This window comes from Pelophylax lessonae (assembly GCF_965119305.1).
Source record: "Pelophylax lessonae genome assembly, chromosome: 1".
NCBI lineage: Eukaryota > Metazoa > Chordata > Amphibia > Anura > Ranidae > Pelophylax > Pelophylax lessonae.
The window spans coordinates 187851795-187866107 of NC_138768.1; positions in this window are offsets into that span (position 1 = coordinate 187851795).

Genomic DNA, 14313 nt, shown 5'->3' on the forward strand with positions numbered 1-14313 from the left:
TTAATTAACGTCACTAGCCTGGGAGGGTCTGGGGAGCGAGCGTGCGCCCGCGGAGACCCCCCCGCGCATGTGACCAGCGGACCCCATGTCCGCCGGTCACTCGGCGATCGTCGGGGGAGAGGGAGAATGTCAGGCAGCTTGTGTAAACAAGCCACCTGTCATTCTCCTCGCTGTAAAGACACTGATCACACGGATCTACTATGTAGATCCGTTGATCAGTGTCCTTACAGCTCAAGCCACAGCCAATCACAGTAGAAAGCACGCCCCTAGGGACACACACAGCCCCTCCCTCCCAAATAAAGTTAACCCCTTCACTACCAGTGTATTTTTACAGTAACAGTGCATATGTATAGCACTGATTACTGTAGAAATGTCACTGGTAACCCCAAAAGTGTCAAAAATGTCAGTCAAGGGTCCGATCTGTCCACCACAATGTTGCAGTACCGCAAAAAAAATCGCAGATCGCCGACATTACGCGTTAAAAAAAAACAACAAAAATGACAAAAATCTTTCCCTTTGTTAGTAAACGTGATAACTTTTGCGCAAACCAATAAAAATACGCTTTTTGCGATTTTTTTTTACCAAACATAGGTAGGATAAAACAAATTGGCCGAAAATGTTAAAAAAATTTTATTTTTACATTTTTTTCTGGGGAATTTCATATAAAAAAATTTGAAAAATATTGCTATTTTTGCAAAATTGTCGCTCTTTTTTTGTTTATAGCACGTGATCAAAAAATTGCACAGGTGATCAAATACCACCAAAAGAAATCTCTGTTTGTGGGAAACAAAGGACGCCAAATTAGTTTAGGTACAGCGTCGCACGACCGCGCAATTGTCCGTTAAAGTCACACAGTGCCGAATCGCAAAATACCCTCTGGTCTTTTAGCAGGAAAATCCTCCGGGGCTTAAGTGGTTAAAAGCGCACACTCGTAGAATGGTGCCAAACTTCGGTACTTCAAAATCTCCATATGAAACACTGTAAAATTGTTTACAGGTTACCAGTTTAGAGGTACACAGGAGGTCTTGGGCTGGAATTGTTGCTCTCGCTCTAACATTTGAGGTGATACCCCACACGTGTGGATTGAAGGCCGTTTACATATGTGGGCGTGACATACGTATGCGTTCACTTCTGTGTGGGAGCACGCGGGGGCGGGGGCACTTTAAAAAAAAAAATGTTATTGTTTATTTTATTTTTATTTTTACACTTTCCCTTTAATTTTTTATATTTTTTATCACTTTTATTCCTATCACAAGGAATATAAACATCCCTTGTAATAGGAATAGTGCATGACAGGTACTATTTATGGAGAGATCTGGGGTCAGTAAGACCTCAGATCTCTCCTACAGGCTGGAAAGCCAGAAATTAAAAAAAAAAAGCGATTTTGGCTATCCAGCAGAGATCGCGGCAGTATTTACAACTGCCAGGCCAGGCGTGATGTCATACCGTCACGCCGGGCCTCTGAGAGTCTTAGAAACTACCAGGGACAATCTGGTCCTCGGTATTCTCTATGGTGTACTTCTGCCACTGGAAGATTCTTTCTCTGGATTGCCAATCGCACAGGCAAGCCGGAAGAAGCACCGTAGGGCGGCGGGACAGCCACTGTGATTGTTCTTATGGTAAAGAGAATGACCATACAGCTGCAGGCATCATTGAGATATCCCCACTCAAAGCCCAGGACATCATATGACATCCAGCGGTATGGAAGTGGTTAAAGTGATTGTAATCCTCAGACATGAAATATGAAAAAGCATATCACTTTATAGTGTCTACTTGTCTCAATCCAGAGAACCAAGTGTTATTTCTGTCTGCTGACCCTTTCCTCTGCTCTATGCATCAGTCCATTCTGACGTGCTTTCCTGACAAGAGAAAAAGGTTGATAGGGGAGGGATCTGCAGCACGCAGTCTGTGATTGACAGCCTCAGCTCTGTTTCTGTGTGCTGCATATGGGGGGGGGGGGGTCCCTTCCCTCAATCAACTCTCTGAGCTTTCCCTGCCCTCTCTGTTTTTGACAGCTCAGGCAAGCTGGTGTTTGAATGTATGTGGTGAAAAGAGGGTAGCAGATAAACAGGTACAACTTATGTAGAAGGATTTGTTTCATCTCTGTGTATCTGTGAGGCAGGTCACTCTGGGTACATGTAAGGGTTACAACCACTTTCAGGGAAAAATCACCATTGTGATCATATGATATTGCATTATGTGAACTGCATATTGTTTTTTAAAACAATAAGCTCTTGAAGTACATGTGCAGAATGTTAAAAGTGTGCAGCTGTGTCCAGCAGTCAACAGAAAATGGACATCTCAGTTTAAATCTCAGTAACTTCAATGACTAAATAAAGAATTTAGTTGCACACCAAAAACTACTCTACAAAACATGTTCTTTGAAGCATAAAATGCATTCAGAAACAAACATAACATACAGATAAATAACAATTCACACGTTAATTACAGAATTTCAAGTTCATTTAATGTTTGGGTTTTGTTTTAATTTAGAATAACAATTACTATAGTACTTTACCTTGAATTTCCTTTAGTCTCACTTTAAAAAACGTTGCTACCCATAGAACAATTTTTATAGAATCAATTAACATAGCAAGTAGATACACAGAAAGAAGCTGCCAGTTCTATATGCTCTTATAGTTTATCTATAATCTGACTGCTAAACTCTTTCCCCCTTTTTTCATAATGCTTTGTTATCCAATGAGTCATTTATTCTAACAGCTGCATACATAATCAAAGCAGTCTTTTGGGAAAATCTTATGGGAAGTACAATTGGACATGCATAATATTTTAGTAACCCTAGTGCCATTGTGGAGTTCAGTAGATGAAAAACACAAGATGATGGCATTCCAATCTGATTAAATGGAGAATTGCTATAAAATGAAAATGCCAGAGCTAGGAAGAACTTTTTTTTTTCTAAACATACTGTATTTGTGATTATGCTCAAAGTATATTATCTAGATAGATACATGGTGTATTTTTATACTGTATTACTGGACACAATTTCAGAGTGTCAGATAATTCCAGAATGAGTTCTACGAGATGGAATGGCATCTGCTGAACTGGGGATAAAAGCTTACCACTGAGACAAGACTTTCACATATCTGTTTCCTGCCACATTCTAGACAACCCTTGGTGTCTCTAGATAGAAACTAAACCTCTTTTAAGGATAGGTTGCAATTTGTGCAAACTTTATATTAACTTCTCCTTGGGGGTCTTCTTTTACCTTGACTTCCTGCCACTGTCACTTTGAAGAGTCACACTGCAGGGCCACTTACAGATCTTGATTATGTGCTGTACATTTTCATTTCTGCAATGTCTAGCAAGTTGCACACAACTAAACAGCTTGCTTTTTTAAAATGTCTGTGGATTATATTGGTTACATGATATGAGTGAGGATAGATTCTGGTAGCTGCTGACTTATTTTGAAAGGCGCAGGCTCTGGGGCTGTCAACCTGACTGTAGGTGGGATACTTTGCTAATCAATTATCTGGAACAAATGCACTGGATAAGAGTTACAACTTTCTGGACTTCTTTGGTCATATGCCTGTCTCAGGTCATTGATAGTGATGGACGAACATCGGCCGGGGCGGTTCGCGAACACCAGCCTCAAATTTTCTCAAAAGTCCGCGAGTTCGCGGCGGGCCCCATTGACTTTAATGGGAGGCAAACTTTGAAAACCTTTAGGTCATATTTGCAGCCACAAAAGATGTACTAGCTGTGCACAAATAGTCCCAGCACATGGACAATGTCATAACAGAAGTATTGCAATTGAAAAAGTTGCCCTAAATGTTTTTTTTTTTTTACAGCAAAAAATATATATATTTTTTTTTCATAAATCAGCCAGAACTGACAGCAGCCGGTAAATACATTGTCTTATACATATAGGGTCCATTCACACATCTGTGACAACCACAGGATACCTGCCCCTATAGTAAAGAGACTGTAATAGACCCTAAAACAACATTGGAGCATTTTAAATGACTTTTGTGGACATTGACAAAGCGATTTGTGTGTGACTGCAGCTGATCTCTAACTGCCCCTACAGCAATCACAGGATACCTGCCCCTATAGTAAAGAGACTGTAATAGACCCTAAAATGACATTGGAGCATTTTAAATTACTTTTGTGGACATTGACAAAGTGATTTGTGTGTGACTGCAGCCGATCTCTAACTGCCCCTACAGCAACCACAGGATACCTGCCCCTATAGTAAAGAGACTGTAATAGACCCTATAACGACATTGGATCATTTTAAATGACTTTTGTGGACATTGACAAAGCGATTTCTGTGTGACTGCAGCCGATCTCTAACTGCCCCTAAAGCAACCACAAGATACCTCTCCCTAAGCTCAAAAGATACTAGACCTATACCGAAAAATACCAGCCCTGAAAAGGACTTTTGTGGATCTTCACAGCGCTACATGTGTCTAGCAAACTCTCCCTGATGAGCACAGCAGACCTCTCCCTACACTGGCAGAAAGCGGAATGTGAAATGGCCGCCAGATCGGGTCTATTTATAGGGTAGGGGGCTGTCCATGTGCTGGAATGTTTCAATTGGCTGTCCCGTTCCACCTGACGGCTGTGTCATGGGTCAAAGTTCTTCTGAATGAAAAAGAAAATGGCGGCGCGGACATATTCGTGAACATCTGCAAAAGTCCGACTTTTTGCGAATTTGCAAACAAGCAAAATTCGCCGCAAACCGACCGCCGGGCGAACCGCAAGGCCATCTCTAGTCATTGATCCCAGAATCTGGATTACATCTTCAGAAACTACAGCTTTGAAGACAAGTCAGCAATGGCAGTGCCCATATGTCTGACTAAAGGTTTATAAAAAGATTAGTCTGCACTTATTTTACGTCATCCTTCCTTTTAGGAAGATAACTTGAGATGAATTACTACTTGTAGCAGTTATGGGACCAGCAAGTAAACAGTTGAGATTTCCTCCTTGCACCTATGCAAGTCTTCTTCTTCTGCTTACATGTTGCTGTTGTTCTGCTAGAAGCTGAACAGTCCACCAAAAAAGTTGGCAACACATTGGATGATTTTGAATGCTTTTGGTGACTGATGTCCTTTAAAGGTCTAACTAGTTGGTTTATCGGCTTCCTAGGAATAAAGGAAAATGTAAGAGCTGTATTACATTGTCCTAAACTTCTCATGGCAGCTCTGGTCCACTTTATTTATTTTAGGTACTTATAAAGAGTCGTCAATTTACATATATAATGTACATTCTAACAGCTTGCATCAGTCCCTGCCTTAAAGGAATTTATAATAAGGTCTCTAACTCAAATTTATACATATATATAGCACCCTACGGGTAGGTTCTAGGTAAAGGTATAGTGGGCCTTGTCTGCCTAACAGCAGGGCTGTGATTTATTTAGTCAGGGTATAATGGTTTCCAGGTGTGCCTGCTGAAGGGGGAGTCTCCCCACTGGCTCCTGTGAGTGGTTTCCCATAGCGCGGTGGAGGAAACCCAATCAGGGGGCACATCCAGGCTTGTAACTACCCCAGAAGGCAGATTGTGCTGCAAAGGATTCTGAGAGTGGATATAAGTTTGGAGGTGGCACATGACACGATGTCTTTGGCGGGAGCAGAGTCCCAGGATGGAGAGCACGGCTGTCTCTCCTCCTGTCTGAGGAAAGAGGATGTCTCAAGGTGTCGCCTGAGAATCCAGAGAGTGCTGAGTTGAGCTGAGGGGATCCGGTGTGCCGAGAATCTGCGGAGAGAGAGAGGGGTTCAGTCCCAGGAAAGCCTACACAGGTCGTGTGTACTGAGGATTGCCCCTGGGGGTCTGCCAGAGTTAAAGGGGACCACTCCAGAAGAGGTTCTGGGATCCAGTGCCAGCTAGCGGAAAGGGGGTACCTACGTTAAAGGACCCTGAAGTTGCAGAGGGGGGTGCATAGACAGTGAACTCCGAAGAATTCAAGGTTCAAGGTTAAAGGGGGCATCTACTATTGGGCCCTGAATTGTACAGAGTGTGCCAGTTGGGATTTACAGTTGTACAACATACTACCTCAAGCCAGAGCAAGGCAAGAGGGAAGTATTCAGTGACTTGTTGCAGTGTAACAGTGTCGGTGGTTCTACAATTTCACAGTTCTGGATCTTTTGGACTTTAAGTCAAGGATTCAGCACTTCTATTAAGCTACAGAGTATTCTCAGAGTTAGTGAGCATTGGCTGGCGCCGGCTGGCGTCAAGAAAGCGCCAATGGGCATTTTTCAAGAACCAAGTCCCAAGTGTACATAGCTGAAGGCTAAAGGAGTATCCCACTCATTCCCTTCTCCTATCCCCTTTATCTACAATAAAACAAGAAAACCAAGATGCATCCAGGACCGCAGCTCACATGGGCTGGAAAGGTAACCGGTAACAGTGGCAGACCCACATAAGGCCACAGGCCTGGAAAACCTGCTACATTTGGGGGCTCGTCCGGGATTTTGCCATTAGTTACCGGGCCAGTTGCCCTTGGCAACGGCACAAGAAAAATCCCCAAAAATCTATTTTTGTGTCCGGAATTGCTATCCAAGCACCAGAACGGGTGTGAGACTGCAACTGCTGGAGGCAGGGAGAGTGGGTTGAGGCTGGAAGCCCACATGAAGGGATGCTTGTGGCAGCGCAAATGCTCTCAAAGAGACTGTAAAGTGACAAAGATTTTTCATATGGACTATGAGATGTATTCTGCTATCAGACAGTGGAGAGCAGGAGGCAAAGGTCTCAGGATGCATGAATGCAGCCACTGTCTAATAGCAAAGGGGTGTGGACAGTCAAGATGGTGTTAAGGGTCCAAGGGAGGACAGAGAAGTGGACGCCAGAGGTCCTAGTGAGAACAGTGAAAATGGAGGCCAGGGGCACGGGGAAAGAGGTGCAAGGGGCCGGTTGGTGGTGCATGCTATGTGGAAGAATGTTGGCCATGCATTTGACATTTATTCTGTATAGTTTCTGCATGCAAACTGTAGGGGTTGGTAGTCGGCCATGCCGAGGCGGGCAGTGGGGCTAGTCCCGGAGCCAGTATGGAAGATAAGAATTGCACGTGTGTGGCAAGGAAGAGGAGTATCGACCGTGCAGTCGGTAGCGGGATGCTGCTCTTGCCGAGCAAGGAGGGACAGCTGGCTTTAGTCGGAAAAAGCGCAGTGGACACCCTAGTGCAATTGAGGTGGGTGGATGTATATCTAGCAAGTGATATACTCTGCTTTGCAGCTACTTCCCAAGTGTTTGCAGCACAGCAGCATGGCAGGGAAGAGTTATAGTACCGCGCAGGAAAGCGCGCCACGAGCAGGACTGCCCACAGGGAGGAGTAACCACCCAGTATGGCGAATGGGTGGAGACCGTGGGAACATCCGGCCAATCAGGAATGGCCCAGAGAACCCTATTAATATCCCCTCCTCTGGGTGCTGCCATGCGGGAGACACGTGTAGGAGAAGGAGGCATGTTGTTCACCAGAGGAGCGAAGAGTGTTCCCGCTATGGCTACCACCATGGCCGAAAACCCTGCGGAGCAGAGCCGAGAGCAGATCTACCCGCCCAATCCTCTGCTAGTTTGGGGTGCCGGACAGTGGACTCATGTTGTGCACCGGAGGAGGTCTGGAGTTCCTTGGAGTGGTATGTCCCCAGTGTGCCACTGTAACTCTGAGGGTGCAGGCGTGGGTCCAATGTGGGCAATGTGGTGATTTGCTACTCAGGGCAGAGAAGAGCGAGGGCCGTCCCAAGAAGCTTACAGTTATGTGGAGACAGGCCTCACTCAGGAGGTGACGGGGAATGAGTCAAAGTACCTCCGCGGAGCAGGAAGAGGCATCTTCAGACTGATGATGCAGATGGAGGCCCTGCCTGTAGTTGGTGGGCTTACAGTCAGTGGGAAGGGTGTTTGGTCGCAGAGCTCCATGGGGAGGGGATCTGTGTCCACCCAAACAGTAGGGGCCCGGCCAGAAGTATCGTCGGTCAGGGCCCTAACGGAATCTGCCCCTATAAGTATTCCCCAGCCTGTCCAGACAGAAGTTGCCCAGGTGTCCTCTTATAACGCCAGTAGTGAGGGTGAGAAGTGCCCTGTCAGAGTGGATTTCCCATCCTTCTACTTGAAACATGGCTCCTTGGAAGAAGGTATGGATGACTGGGGATCCATGGAGGAGACCGATTGGGAATGGGGATCAGAGACTGGAAGCAGCTCCCCAGGTCCTGAAGTTGTTGTGCCTCTAGACCGGGAGGCTCAGAAGGCTATTGAAAGAGGGGAACTGGCCCAGAAATTGGGGTTCTGTGATGCCTATGTCACAAGTCCCAGATCTCACCCCACCGGGGAACATTGCTAGGGCCAGGGACCAAAACACGGCCTATGAGGAGATGATCCAAAGAGTGCACACCCCCTTTTCTCCACCAGGGAAAGTTAACCGGAAAACCCTTCCCAGGTTATCAAGGATGCAGTGATGGATGCAAAAGAAGGTGGCATTGGAGTATGGCTATGACTACCCCTATGATCCCAGGGAAGTCATGCTCCTAGTGGAAAAGTTCAGAGACTGGTGGTGCGATGAACTTATTTGGGACTACCTTTTTGTCCCAAAGCCATACCAGGACTTTCAGGTCCGGGGATTTTGGGAAGTTATTTGTGTGCTAGGTCTTTTGGGCCATCGAGCCAGGGCCTTCTGTGGATTACAAATGGCTGTGTTGGACTTCATCCACAGTCTGTACAGATGAAGATGTTTCTACACGTCACAAAGTTTGTGAGTGTTCAAGAACTTTGGTGTGGGGTGCCCGCTGGACCCCCTTGATGTTTCCCTGACTCAGCAGGACTGTAGGTCATGAAAGACTATGACCTGCCCTGTTTCCTCATCGAAGTGCTCAAAGGGACAACAGAGGGTGCTGTGTTTCACTCCAACAAAGAGGACTCTGTCTAGACAGCTAGTGTTATGGGACAAGTTCTTCCAAGTTAAAGAAGGACCCTGAGTGTCAAGACACTGGTTGGCAGAGGCAGTCAGGGAGGGAATGGAAAGGTCGCCCTTGTATTTTTGAAGGAGGGTCTTTCCATTCAACTGTTCAGCTAGTTAGATATGTGATGTGATTCCTATGTGATGTGATGAGATTTACTAACTTTTGCTTCCTTTCTCTATACAGGTGGGACCACCTTAGAGTTAGACAGTCAGGATGTTACAAAGTATTCTCTTTGTTTTTCCCCATCAAGTGAGTTTATTTGGTGGGGGGTGCATCAGTTCTCATGCACCTTAAACTGTGTATCATATATGTACAGCAGATTGTAAAGAAATATTTTTTCACGCTAATTTATTTGTAAATTCGTTTCTCCCTTTTCCAGGTTTGTGGGATACTCCGGATCTTTGGCAGAGTTTTGATAGGAGGCAGCTGCCTCAGAGTCAGAGGGACCTGACTCATTTGGCGTGGGATGAGTGTAGCACGCTACGGGTAGGTGCTAGGTAAAGGTATAGTGGGCCTTGTCTGCCGAACAGCAGGACTGTGATTTATTTAGTCAGGGTGTCATGGTTTCCAGGTGTGCCTGCTGAATGGGGAGTCTCCCCACTGGCTCCTGTGAGAAGTTTCTCATAGGGTGGTGGAGGAAACCCAATCAGGGGACACATCCAGGCTTGTAATTACCCCAGAAGGCAGATTGTGCTGCAAAGGATTCTGGGAGTGGGTATAAGTTTGGGGGTGGCACATGACATGATGTCTTTGGCAGGAGCAGAGTCCCAGGATGGAGAGAGCGGCTGTCTCTCCTCCTGTCTGAGGAAAGAGGATGTCTCGAGGTGTCGCCTGAGAATCCAGAGAGTGCCGAGTTGGGCTGGGGGGATCCGGTGTGTCCCGAGAATCTGAGGAGAGAGAGAGGGGTTCAGTCCCAGGAAAGCCTACACAGGTCATGAGTACTGAGGATTGCCTCTGGGGGGTCTGCCAGAGTTAAAGGGGACCACTCCAGAAGAGGTTCTGGAATCCAGTGCCAGCTAGCGGAAAGGGGGTACCTACGTTGAGGACCCTGAAGGTACAGAGGGGGGTGAATAGACAGTGAACCCCCGAAGAATTCAAGATTAAAGGGGGCATCTGCTATTGGGCCCTGAATTGTACAGAGTGTGCCAGTTGGGATTTACAGTTCTACAACATACTACTTCAAGCCAGAGCAAGGCGGGAGGGAAGTATTCAGTGACTTTTTTGCAGTGTAACAGTGTTGGTGGTTCTACAATTTCACAGTCCTGGATCTTTTGGACTTTAAGTCAAGGATTCAGCACTTCTATTAAGCTACAGAGTATTCTCAGAGTTAGTGAGCATTGGCTGGCGCCGGCTGGTGTCAAGGAAGCGCCAACGGGCATTTTTCAGGAACCAAGTCCCAAATGTACATAGTTGAAGCCTAAAGGAGTATCCCACTCATTCCCTTCTCCTATCCCCTTTATCTACAGTAAAACAACAAAACCAAGATGCCGGAGTTGTCCATGTTTCAGTCACTACATCCAGCTCACATGGGCTGGAAAGGTAACCGGTAACAGTGGCAGACCCACATCAGGCCATAAACCTGCTACATATACATATGAGGGTTAATTTAGACAGGGGCCAATTAACCTACCAGCATGTCTTTGGAGTGTGGAAGGAAACCTACACAGGCACACTCCATGCAGGTAGCACTGTGGCTGGGATTTGAACCGACGACCATAGTGTTGCTAGGTGGAAGTACTAACCACTTAACCACTGCGCTGCCCTATTGGTGAGGAGGTTGTGTAGGTAAAAATGTTTTAGCAAAAGCCCAACAAAGTTTACCAACACACTTGACTCATGTTGTTTGCTTGCAAATTAGCAACAAGATACATACTTATAGTCAGGTGCACTCCTTTTTTCATATGCACAAATCAAAATGCCAGTCTTGAATCTGATTTCAAAATATATTTTGATTTATGGCTAAAGGGAAAAAGAAAACTAAGTCAGCAGGTGCCTATGCTTTATGCTTGGAAAGACACTCGCTAATAAGAAATATATAATCTATTTAATTTGCTGGAGTACTTTGTGCAGGCTAGATATCTATTTCGTCAGCTTGGCAATATGCTTTGGGGTTTGGATAAGCACAGATGTTTGAGAATCTGACCTCTCCAGATGCAGAGGTGAATGTAATAATAAAATTAAGAGGCCCAAGCAGAACAAAAGCAGAGTTGGCAGAATATCATGGCATAGTGGGGTGAAAGATGAATAGGAAAACAGCTTCATATGTATGTTCTCTGTGTGGGCGCTTTGGATGCCATTGATTCTCTTCCAGAAGGGCTGATCAGGGCACAAGATGAAATGGCTTCTGAAAGAATATGCAAGATGCGTTCTTTGCCAGAAAAACAATATATGGTGGTTCTCATCACTGTGCATATTCATGCAGAGATAAAGGAAGCGTGACAGAAACAATTTGTTTTTGTTTGCTGTACATATTTCCTGGAGAAAAAAAATAATATCAGTATACCATATATGGCTGAAAGGATTGGATGATTTACTGGTGAGGTATATTTTTATAAAAGCCAACACACTTTTGTTTACCTTTGAAGGTTACACAGGTTGACTGTAAAACAAATACATTTTGTGTTTGTGTAACTCAAACAATTAGTGCCGGTTCACACTAGCGAGGCACGACTTCGGGGGCGACCTGTGAAGTTGCGTGCACCGCGACTTCGGCACGACTTGCACGGACTTCACATAATGGAAGTCAATGCAAGTTGCTCTGATGTCACCCCGAAGTAGTACGGGAACTATTTTCTAAGTCGGAGCGACTTGAGTCGCTCCTATTAGAACGGTTCCCGTAGCACTGAATGGACCGCGACTTGTCAGGCTGACCAGTCGCCTGACAAGTCATTGGTAGTGTGAACCGACACTTAAACAAAGCTGCACCACAATCGTGAGATATTGACACAATAAATGATAATAAAATAAAGGTGTATGTAAAAATTTGCGCATGTAAAAAAAAAAATTTGCGTATGTAAAAATCCCAACAAAGGGATACAAATGAATAAAGAAGAGAGAGGTAAATGGCGCTGCCTGATACAAGAGGGACTAAAAACCAGTGAGAAATTTGGTGTATCTGATTTTACTACTATCATCTATTTTTATATGGACATACTTTTTTGGATTTTTATACCATCAATTTTTGCACAGATGTCACTTTTTGCACTTTGCCACTTTATTGATGTTTTTTTCCTTTTCAGCTGAGTTCTAGATACGCTTTAGTCAAAGTACCGCTAGTATTACTTTATTATTTATTACTATTTATATTTACACTATTTATTTGTTGCACTTTAGTACTCTATTTCTTCAATTACATGGTTTGAATATTGATATTTGTTAGATACACTTCGTTTCTCACTGGTTTTTACTCCCTCTTGTATCAGGCAGTGTCATTTAACTCTCTCTTCTTGAAGAAAATAAAGGTTTCACGCTAAATGATAACCAATTGAAAAAAAAGTCCATAGACTAAACCAAAATATGCAATTAGGCTGGACATTCCAGCTTCATAATATCCAGTGAAAAGGATTCCCTATCTCAATCCAAAACTCCCTCCACTGTGTGTGTTCACTGCCACCAAAAAAGGATGTGTTCTTACCGAAAAGCCATGGCCCTCTATTACGGAAGGTCATAAAGGCTATAATGAATCCTCCAGTACTGATCTCAGATAGGAGATTGGGGAGCTGTGGACAAGTGGACGGCCTTATTTGGACACTGGTCTGGTAAAAAAAAAGTTGTCTTGGCAATGTACTGTACAATGGCTGTAGGAGCAACAATGGAAACAAATATTTTGTTGACTAACTGCGACACATTTTTAAAATTTAAATCAGTTTTAGAAAATAACATATTTTCTTTCAAAAGAGTAGAGAGCAAAGGGAATTCTAAGTGCTCTTGCAGTTCAGTGGTATTCAGCTTTATAGTGCAGACTGTAGTACGTTACAAAGTCCTCCTGACAGGTCAGCTTTTACATGTTCCTCTAATGGACAACCACTGCACTCAAAATGGATTAAGGGTATCTGACTAATCTCTAAGGGGATAAATTAAGATGAGATCTTCATGTATACTTCTGTTTCATCTTACACATTCAGAAACAATCTGTGAAATTCATAGAGTGTAGTAATTACTCATTACAAATCTGTCACATTGTAGTGTGACAATTGGCTAGTAAAGCATATATGAGTCTGCAACAGAATTCTTTATGAAGAAAATGTTGCAAACTGATGCAAACCTGCACTGCACTTTTTTCAAGTGAGACACAGCTTCATTGTAAAATAGGTCTTATTTACCTCCACTTTCCTTATCACCAATATGACAGTATTTCTTTATGAATTTGTTGCAATACAAGTGACATGAATTGGTCACATACGTCCATACTTACAAAGAAAATGTTGCACATGTTTTGGGAATTTGGAGCGAGTCTTCCAACTACATACACACTCATAGAAATGTTTTGCAAATGCTATATTGCCCCAATGTCTTCAACAACTTCTATAGAAGACAAGTAATGCCCCGTACACACGTGCAGATTATCTGCAGACTTTTGTCTGCAGACTTACCTTTTCTATGTAGTGCAAGGGCCTGCCGGATTGCATACAAATTGAAAGTGTTTAGGTTTGACCTCATATTATATGGTTTTGGTAAGTCTGCAGACAAAAGTCTGCAGATAATCTGCACGTGTGTATGGGGCATTAGGCTTCATGTACACTGCAGCTGCTAAACAGGACGTGTGACGTCTATAATAGTTGCTGGAAATTCAGATGACAGCGGCCGTTCGTCCTCCCTCCTCCTCGGCTCTGTTCAATGGCGCTGGCGAGGCTGGGTTGGTGGACACTGCGCTGGCGAGGCCGCATTGGTGGACACTCCGCTGATGGGGCTGCATTCATGGGCACTGGTGAGGCTGCATTTGATTTAAAAAAAAGTTCTGAGTTCAAAGCTGTTTATTTAAAATGTAAGCTTTTTTTTCTTATATGCCGATAAATACGGTAATTAGTATTGTATTTATTTAAATATTAACAGCTATACAGTAAAGTACAAAATGCTGCTAATGCACATTGCAAATAGACAGCTATAATAGAAAAATGAATGGAGAATATTTTTGTATAGACCAAAAGTTGCAGTCACAGCACCAATACAAAAAATAAATAAAACTTTGCTTATTAAATGGCTAAAGCTGGTAATAATGTTTATGAATTTTATGGGGTACATGCATTATTGTTAAAGTGATCCTGATACTACTGAGTCAAAGCAAAATAACTCCAGCCTGCAAAAGAAGATGCTATAATAACGGAAAATTTATATCAATACTTACTGTAATTTTCCTTTCCTGATGGACTCCATGGCAGCACACGTATGGGTAGGCTCCGCCTCC